The 10,879-nt window shown below is 33.0% G+C and overlaps 1 long non-coding RNA gene across 1 annotated transcript; it reads left to right on the plus strand.

Moving 5' to 3' along the window:
- The first annotated feature begins 1,802 nt into the window (after positions 1 to 1,802).
- On the plus strand, positions 1,803 to 10,651 carry LOC128651603 (uncharacterized). The gene is made up of 3 exons (XR_008401135.1): positions 1,803 to 1,880; positions 6,216 to 6,280; positions 10,331 to 10,651. It is a non-coding gene; the product is annotated as an uncharacterized LOC128651603 (long non-coding RNA).
- Positions 10,652 to 10,879: the final 228 nt, after the last annotated feature.

Raw genomic sequence — 10,879 nt, forward strand, 5'->3', positions numbered from 1 at the left:
TTGTATTTAAAATTGAGTGGACTAGTAATGTTGTCCTCCTGACTGGTAATCTATATTTGTTCAGGGCTAGAAAATAACACTAGTCCTGGTATAGAAAGAAATGGGATTAGATGAAAAAGAAATTAGGCTGGTAAAATGAGAGATTTCCACAAACTATATATATATATATAGAGAGAGAGAGAGAGAGACATTTGTAAAAAACAAACACACAGTTTTACAGTCAAGGAAAGAAAGTTACTAGTTCATTCAGTATAAAGGGATAGGAAAGTCAAAATTAAGCTTGCATGATTCAGATAGAGCATGTAGTTTTAAAACGCTTAAATTCAAATTCTTTTTTATAATGTGCTTTGTTCTCTTGGTATACCTTGTTGAAAAAGAATACGCACATATCCTACACTAGTGGGAGCTAGCTGTTGATTGGTGCCTGCACACATTTGTTTCTTGTGGTTGGCTAAGTAGATGTGTTCAGCCAGCTGCCAGTAGTGCGATGCTGTTCTGTGAGGAAAGGATAACAAGAGAATGAAGCAAATTTGATAATAGAAGTAAATTGGAAAGCTGTTTGAAATTATATGTTCTATTTGAATAATGAAAGAAAATGATGGTGTTTCCTGTCCCTTTAAAGGGACATGCAACCCAACATTTTTCTTTCATGCAATTATATATATATATATAGATGTGTGTGTGTTTAAATGTAAACACATTTAAAAAAAAAAAAAAAAGTAAAGCCCTGGATATTGCAGGATCCTAAATGTGAGTCGAGCACCCAACCCCCTCAAGTCTGCTATAGCAAGCAAATGCTAACCACAGCATGTTGGGGAAGAAGCTGCTAGTGAAGATAAGGTGTGTAATATCTGTAGCAGCTCCCACACAAAGTTGCTTACTGACAATACACCTCTCCTTGTTATGCACCTTATTGTAAGTAAACGTATTAACACATTGTGTAACACTACTTTTATATATCTAAAGTCCTCTATACTTCATTTTAACATTGCTAATGTTTTCAGACATGACATAAGAATGATGAACAAATTGACAGAACACCAGTTCAAGCTGAAGAAATTCTTATCTATTCTATCTGACTTGCTGTGCAATATTGTTCCCAGTCACATACAAGTATTAAGTAAGACCACCTGCATCCTGATCACCAGATGTTTTTTCTTGACAAGGTTGTGAAATCAGATCTTAAACCAAGTCTGGTGGAAGATAGCCATGGTTATCTAAATCAATTAGGATCAAGGAGTCGTGTTACAATATACATATTTTAATGTAGAACAATAATGGTTGGTAGTATTCATAGCTAATGAATGCCAAAGACATTTGTGTAGGTTGTGTGTCTATACTGTTTTGCCCTATTTGTATCTTGTAAGATACAGTTTTCTTATGTCTGGGGAAGTTTTACATTAAGCTTTTTCTTGTTAGTCTATTTTATTTAGCTCTGATCTATTCTTTAAGTGTTAGTAACATATAATAGTATCTGCAGTATTGATGAAAAATATGCAGTTTATCCACCATTTAAGGAAGGTTTATATGCCACTTCCTGATCATTTACTTTTACATCTCAGTGAATCTTCTGCTATCTCTCTACTTCTTTCTCCCCCCATAATGTCTGACTGTCATTTTTTTTTTTTCTGCAACATGACTTGCGACACATAGTGATCTCTGTAGACACAGTATGTCGATATCTGAATTCTGGGTGGGTCTGTTTCTAGTTCCTCTCTCTGTGGTTTGTGACGTTTAGCCTTTAGGAGGGTTAAAAAGGAAGGCTGGCCTGGCTGGGATCCTTTTTACCCATTGCCTCTAGTGGAAGACACTGCAAAAATGTGCCAAGAAATGAAAGCAAAATGGAAGGGGAAAAAACGGCAACGTCGGGAACGTGTACAGTAAGTGAATGGTGCGCACATAAATTGGCAACATTTTTACTACAACATAACCATTAGTCTTGTGATAAAATAATTGGGGAGTGGGGTTAACACAGAAACCAGACAAACATTTTACATGGAAGAGTATACATATATGCAGAATAACGAAAAAACATTTCATAAATCTATCACTTTAGTAGCTGTAACAGCAAAATAAATAAATAATGGTGTAGACATTCAAGTAGCTTAGGCCGATGTTGTCTACCTTTCAAAATTTCAGCGGACGAGCTTTAAATTATTTGAACATGATACAAAAGTGACCATAAATTAAATAAAAAGTTCACTGCGTAGCTCATTTATCTGTAGAAAATGTTAAATGTTTATCTCTAAAGATATTTAGGCATTGACGATTAGGACCAGGCTATTAATTCTCCTGTGGCGGAATTCTATTTTTTTTTTAACTGCCTTTGAAACCCCTTTTCCACCAGTGGGGCCTTACAAAAGTACTTTTTCAATGTAATAATAGGCCATAAGGCTTTTTTATATCTAAAACATTTAGCATTGAAACATAGGGGTTTTTTTTTTTATTTTTTAAAATAAGGTTTGAAATTTATTGATTTTAGGTCATAGAACACAATTTCCTACCTCCATTCTTCTGCACCTGCTAACTGAACAGATTTTTAGAACTACCTTAGAGGAGAATATATTTGTAAACCAAACTAGAAGGATGTTCATGCAAACCATAAGAAGCAAACAACTATTTTTTTTTATAGTTTGGTAAAATATTAAACTGGTAATCAGGGCTGGCTCAAGATATTACTGCCTGGGTCCATTGAGCTGGTCCTGCTAGCAATATGACCTGCTTCATCCTTTTAAAATTATTTCCAATCCTAATAGCTGTTGTGCAAAAGCTGTTATTGGCCTATTCTCTTCCATACTTATTAGTTTTACTGCAGCACCAGCTCTGACTTAGTCATAAACATAACTATACTACTATATAGTATATATACTACTGGAGCATTTCAATACAAATATACAGGCTTGCTGCTGTTTTTTTTATATATATAAATATAAAACTGGAAATTCAAGTAATAGGAAAAGACTCAATGCGCATTGTTAGCCTAAAAAATATATTATAAAACCCCTAGTTTATTTTTATATATTGATTCACTATATTTTATCTGAAAAGGAGGAATTATTTGCTGAAAACTTGAAAAGCTCCTAGGCCATTTTGCAACAGGATTTTTTCACTTTTGGGAGTCAATCACCAAGCAGTAACTCCAATTTCTGTTGCAATCCAGTTTTGATACCAAAACATACATGGGAGTGATTTGCACTAATAAAGGTAGTTCCCATGCACCTGCCTGTGTAGAGTAAGAGAGTTAGTTCAGGTGCGTCTGTGAAATGACCGGGCCCTTGGGTCTTTATGCACTTACACTATGTAAGCACATACAATATAGATTATCCACATGTAAATCTGTTGTTCTATCTCTGGGGTGTGCAATTAGGTCAGTGCTTGTAACTGTAACATAAAATATGTATTGTAAATACACTGGGATTAGCATAACCTTTTTCTCCATAGATAAACAGAATTATATGTATTATATCTATGACTAGGTCTGCATATTTGATAGGTAATGCATAGGACCAGAGCATATCCACACTTAAGTCATTATACTGATCAGGAATAAAAAAATAAAACAGTATTCTGGATTTTTGTCAGTTGTGTATTATGGCATAAGGATTTAACTAGATATAAAATCTAAAATATTGCCTTTTTTCTACATGACTAAAAAGCTGTGTTTTAGTACAAACTTGAATTCAGCCTTTTATTTCTGTCTATGCAGCAAACATTATTTTATCCAGTGATTCCTCTAAATCAACACAATATTTTATAATCAATAGTGCTTCATTTTCACATTTGCCGATACAACCAAACCAGATGTTGGTCAATATAATTTCAAAATATTTGATGCACTTTCATTCTCAGTAAGTTACATAATAAGTCACAACTTGTTAAGGAGCATAATTGTTTTGTTAAAAAAAAACTTTTTGTTTTACTTTCTTTATGCCACATTATGTATGTTTATTTGGAAACTATTATTTTTTTCAGCCATAAATGCAATGGTTTAAAAGTTAAGACTTAAATAAAAAAAAAGCAGAAGTGAAAGCAGTTTGGCGGGAGGAGCTGATCAGGCTTCTGATATAGGGACTAACAGACATTACAAGAGTAACGATGGGTGCCCTTAACCAGTGAGGAATTCAGCTGCGCAGGAAGTCTAGAACCGTTATGGATGGCACCTGGCATGCAGAGGCTTCCATATTAATGCCACGCACAGCTGGGAACATGATTTCAACGGTTTAATTCTCGTCTGCCACAGGGTTACATTCTCTGGTATCTTAGGAGTTCCTTTTTCTTTTGGAGCTTATTTTTTTTACTTTTGTTCCCCCTCAGTATATAAATACATATTCTAATTAATAAAAAAAGTAATTGTAAATAAAATCATTAGCATTCCCACACAATTATACTTTTGCTCATTGTAATTAGTTAACAAATATTAGGATTTTGACTGAGTTTACACTGACATTTTATGTCTTTACGCCATACAATACACAGCTGGAGCCCAGGTAGACTGATGACAAAACTGCTAACTAGGTTATAGGCCACCCCACACTCTGCTGTGTATTTTATATTGTGCAGCCCAGCCTAGAGCGTCTCAATAAGAAACAATGATGTATGATTAGCTAATTCATTTTTCCTGGGTTATAATTTTTATTATTTATTTATATTTTTAAATTTGTTTTTAAAGTTAAAAAACATTAAAATAATCTTTGTTGTGCTGCATTATAAAACATTCACTACTACCAAGTTAATTCTGAGAAAAAAATGCTAAGACTATAATTATGTTCTCACTACTGACTGAAGAGGTAAATATAAAATGTGGCACATATAACATCTGTAGAAAAAAATAAGTAAACGTAGTAAGCGGCATGTCCAACCTTTTTTGCTTTGTCACAAAGGTACCATCTTAGTAATATACGAACTTATAAGTCATTTTTTTCAGAAGAACTTCCACAGATATCCATGTAGTCAATTTGCAATACCTATTGTGAAGGGTTAAAGGGATATGAAACCCATTTTTTTTTCTTTTACAATTCAGATAGAACATGCAATTTTAAGCAACTTTCTAATTTACTTCTATTATCAATTTTTCTTTGTTCTCTTTATTTGAAAAGGCAGGAATGAAAAAGCTTAGGAGCCGGCCCATTTTTGGTTCAGCACCTGGTTATCACTTGCAGTGTGTACAAATCAGGGTAACCTTAAAGGGACAGTCTACACCAGAATTTTTATTGTTTTAAAAGATAGATAATCCCTTTATTACCCATTCCCTAGTTTTGCATAACCAACACAGTTATATTTATATACTTTTTACTTCTGTGATTATCTTGTATCTAAGCCTCTTGCAGTTTAGCCAATCAGTGCTGGCTCCCAGGTAACTTCACGTGCACGAGCACAGTGTTATCTATATGAAAAACATGAACTAACACCCACTAGTGGTGAAAAACTGTTAAAATGCATTCTGAAAATAGGTGGCCTTCAAAGTGTAAGAAATTAGCATATGAACTTCCTAGGTTAAGCTTTCAACTAAGAATACCAAGAGAACAAAGCAAAATTGGTGATAAAAGTAAATTGGAAATTGTTTAAAATTACATGCCCTATCTGAATCATGAAAGTTTATTTTGGACTAGACTGTCCCTTTAAATTATAAGTAACAATCAAGAACTAAAAACCAATCTACCTAAAGATATTGACAATAATATATATTTTTTTATATATATATATATATATATATATATATATATATATATATATACATACACACACCATGTAATTCATTGAGTGCACATAAAATGTATATTCACCGGCATTACTTATTTTTAAAACTCTATTTAAAGGGACAGTCTACACCAGAATTTTTTATTGTTTTAACAGATAGATAATACCTTTATTACCCATTCCCCAGTTTTGCATAACCAATACAGTTATAATAATATACTTTTAACCTCTGTGATTATCTTGTATCTAAGCCTCTGCAAACTGCCCCTTTATTTCAGTTAAACTGCCCCTTTAGTTCAGTTACACATAATTTATATTCCCCGCAGACCATACCATGACTTACAGCTTAGGCCTAATTTAGAGTAAAATGTGCAACACATGGGTTATTTAGTTTATTAGTTCGTTCCTACTACTGATCTCTTTGTGACTGAACTCATGTGAATGCATTTGATCAAATGATTAAACATGGAGACTTTTTTGTAGATTTAGCTTATAAGTATTTTATTTTCATTCTGTAGTAGAATATGCTGACACTGTGCCTGGCAACAGCACTTTTGCAAGATAAGGAAATCTTGGTCATACGGTAAGTGTTAATAATGCTGATTTTATTAGCTCTGTTAATATATTGCTTAACAACAATCATTGTTTCAATTCACCACATCTAATTCTTTTTCAGAATATATTGAGCTCACTGGTACTAACATAGGATTATCATTTAGAAATGTTTGTTTAGGTTGATAATAACTTAATTTCAGAAGATGAACTGTATTTGCAAATTAAGAGTGGTGTAGACAACCCCCCCCCCCCCCCCAGCTGTTTGGGGATTTTTGGACTATAATAGATTCTTGTAAGAGTTCTGTAACAAATGTAAACATATATTAACTGAAGTTGTAACCAAATATCTCAGTATTGCCAAGAATGAGTGGCTTCTGCTAATGTGAAATCCACCCATAGGTAAGTGATAAAGTTCTGTGTCACATTAAGCTACATCCAAACCTATTCCTGCTACTCAACCTATTATTTATCATGTCTATAAATGATCTCTGCAACTATGAGCTCTAATCTCTTAATGTAAGAATTAAAAACAGACCAGGATTTCATTATATCTCTGTGTATGACTTAAAGGACCACAAAATGTATTGATTCAGATAAATCAAGCAAATTAAAAAGACTTTCGTTATGAAAAGTTGCACATTCCTTTTTATATGCACACTTTTTGAGGCTTTAGCTCCTACTGCATATGAATTTCATGATTGGCTGATGGCTGTCACATGATACAGCGTGAGGGAAAATTGGACTAACTTTGAAATTTGCCAGGAAATATTATATTTCAAAGTAAGTGCTATTGTATTTTTATTTTGTATTTGTCAATTATTAAATTATACTGTACTTAGTGGTTCTTTAAAAGGGACATAAAACACAAAAGAAATATTTTGTGATTCAGAAAGAGTATTCAACTTTTTAAAGTTTCCAATTTGCTTGCATTATCAAATTTGCTCAGTATTCTTTGTTGAAGAGATACCTAGGTAAGGTATTGTGCATGTCTGGAACACTACATAGCAGGGAAAAAAGTGCTGCCATCTAGTTCTCTTGCAAAATTGCTGCAGACACGTGCATGTGCCTGAGCTTACCTTCTTGCTTTTCAGCAATGGATAACATAAGAACAAAATAAAAATTTTGATTATAGAAGTAAATTGGAAAGTTGTTAAAATTGCACCCTATGTCTGAATCATGATAGAAAATGATAGATATCCTACAAATTAGTTCTGTTAAAGGAATATGAAACCCATCTATCTGAATAACGAAAGGAAAAAAATTGGGTTTCATATCCCTTTAAGGTTCTGAGGATCTGAGTGCAAAGCATTTCTTAAACTACTAAATTTAGGCTCCCTGTCTTAGCGAGATCACTCATTGAGTGGCTTCACTATGGCTAGTAAGAAGATCTCCCTACCCTATAATTGATCTAACTGGTCATTCGCACCACATTTAAAAAAAAAAAAAAAAAATGAAGGGGGGAAAAAAAATGAATTGGACAAACGTAACAATATTGTAATATTCCGTACAAAAGTTCAATATTTGATAAGTTTAACCTAGTATACAATTTTATTTGTATTGCAATAAACTGCTACCGATTCTCACCACAAAACAGCTTATTAAAAATCAAACTTAAAGGGACATGAAACCCCAAATTTTATTTCTTGATTCAGATACACCATACAATTTTAAACAACTTTCTAATTTGCTTCATTCTTTTGGTATTCTTTGTTGAAAAAGCAAAGGGGGTTGGTTATCTCATTGTGTGAGCCAATAAGATGAGGCATATATGTGCAGCCATCAATTAGCAGCTCCGGAGCCTACCTAGGTATCCTTTTCAACAAGGGATACCAAGACAACTAAACAAATTAGATAATAGAAATAAAAAGGAAAGTTGTTTAAAATCACATGCACTATCTGAATCATGAAAGAAAAAAATTGGGTTTCATAACCCTTTAAAGGGACAGTGTTTTCCCCTTAATGTGTTTCAAATTATTATTTATAAAGCGCCAACAGATTCCACAGCGCCGCCAATGGGTACAAGGATAAAAGTACAACGGAGAAACAATACAATAAAAGACAAAATTGTACAGACAAATACAGGGGGAATTGAGGGTCCTATTCCCATGGGAACTTTATAGATCTTTTTATACCAGTTGCCGAATTTAAAATGTATGGGATATTGCTGCTTTTTTTTTTTTTTTTTTTTGTGTGTATGAAATAGCTGTTTCTGCTAACTGAACCACAACCCAATGCAAATGGCTGTTCTTGTAGGGAGATAATACCTAATTTATTATCTAATTATTTACACAAGGTCCTTTATTTTATTTTTTTGATAATATTTATTCAAATACTTGGGAGAACAATAGTAAATTAACATTTTACTACCTCTCTGTCACAGCCCCCCATTGGGTGCATTATTTAATCTAAACTTTCTTGTTTACATGCTTTTTCTAACCTGTGCTTAAAGAGAGATTAAACTCAAACATTTTTCAGATAGCTAATATAATTTTAAACAACTTTCCAATTACTTAATTTGCTTCATTCTTTTTGTATCCTTTGTTGAAGAAACAGCAATGAACATGGGTGAGTCAATAACATGAAGCATACATGTGTCCACCAATCAGCAGCTCTTGAGCCTACCTAGGTATGCTCTTTAACAAAGGATGCCAAGAGAACAAAACAAATTAAATAGTAGTACATTTAAAGTAAATTAAAAGTTGTTTAAAATGGCATGCTCTATCTGAATATAGAAATAAAAATATGGGTTTCATGTCCCTAAGTATAGACATGTTTAGTATAGACGGTGATACAATAGGCAAAATCAGCTGTTTTTTAAATTTAGAAAATTAATTGTAAAGGAGCTATTTGTAAACAATTTAACACACCTTAAAGGGAAGCAAAAATTAGAATAGACTGTCCCTTTAAAGGTACATAATACTTTAAATTTGATTTCCACCATCTAAAAGAGTATTTTACATCATATTCCAGTGCTTTTGTAATGCATGTGCTGACTAAACCAACTTTTTCTATGGCATTAGTCCTTTTCAACCAGTGAACAATAGATACCTGGGTATTGCACTTCTGATGCATTCATTTTACATTTTAAACAGCTTTTAATGAACCATTTTCATGGCAAAAAGTATTTTAACATTTTATTGCTTTTTCTTATACAGGAGAGAGAAAATTGCATGATGTAGCTTTTAAACTGATTAAAAAAGGTTAATAAGACTTTACATGTTGCCAAGTGACATACTAACTACTAAACTTTAGTAACTAAAGTCTTAAAGGGACATGAACTTTAGTAACTAAAGTCTTAAAGGTACATGAAACCGAAAAATATTCTTCATGATTCAGAAAGAATACAATTTTAAACAACATTCCAATTTGCTTAGTTATTCAGATATCTTTTGTTGAAGAAATAGCAATGCACAGGGGTGAGCCAATCGCACAAGGCATCTATGTGCAGCCATCAATCAGCAGCTACTGAGCCTATTTAGATATGCTTTTCAACAAATGATATCAAGAGACTGAAAAAAAATAGATAATAGAAGTCCATTTATTTAAATCACAAAATTTAAAAATTTGGGTTTTATGTCCCTTTTTAATATCATCCTGTTTTTATCTTGTGTTAAAAATGTATTTGATTGCAAACCACATGCATTTGAAGGTTTAATTGCAAATATAGTTTTATTATTTATAGTGGGTTTTTTTTGGGGGGGGGGGATTCGGTTAAATTACTGATTCATCATCATGATAAAGATGGAAGTAGCTTGTCGACTGTTGTAGGGCCTGCTGGGAAAAGAACTGAAATACAGTGCAGCCACCCATAAAGTAGAAAGCACTACTAGACAGGCCTGAACGCTGTAGTGTTTCCTACTTTATGGATGACTGTACTGTGCGCTACAGGACTACAACTATATTTGATGAAAGAAGACCCCCAGTGCATTTTAGTTTTGTCTCTTATGTAAAATGATGCAATCGCTATGTAATAAGCACACTTTTTTTTATACTTTGTAAGTTTTTTATTCTTTTAGTATTTAATGCAAATGTTAATCTCTAATTGTGTATTTTTTATGTAATTAGGATTTGTCTTTAGTTCCTAGTTCTAATAGCAAGTGATACTAATTTGCATTAAGAATGAAAAAGTAAAGCGACAAAATGGCCGGCCGTATGAGAAGACGCCATATGAAATACAGTGCAGCCACCCATAAAGTAGAAAGCACTACTAGACAGGCCTGAACGCTGTAGTGTTTCCTACTTTATGGACGAGTGTACTGGGCTCTACAAGACATCACCGCCTGAAGAATCCTAGCTCTGCAGCAAGAAGATGCCTGTATGAGGAATTAATTTGCATGTCTGACAAAAATGAATATTTTCTTACTCTGCTCTGTAATTAATAAACTTCATTGTCATTTGATCTCCCTGAATTCCTTTATTTGTATGGTTTGGCAAATAACAACTTTTTAAAGTAATTCAACTCAACAAATACTCTTAAACTTATAATTTTGAACTAATGAGTCTGCCATTTATGGTTTACAGTGGTTTAATAACATTGCTTTATAAAACTTGAAGGCATAAAGTTTACCAACAAATATATAACATTTTAGAATTTTTTTTATTTTAACTTGCTGGAACCCCTTAGAGA

This window comes from Bombina bombina, chromosome 3, assembly GCF_027579735.1.
Source record: "Bombina bombina isolate aBomBom1 chromosome 3, aBomBom1.pri, whole genome shotgun sequence".
NCBI lineage: Eukaryota > Metazoa > Chordata > Amphibia > Anura > Bombinatoridae > Bombina > Bombina bombina.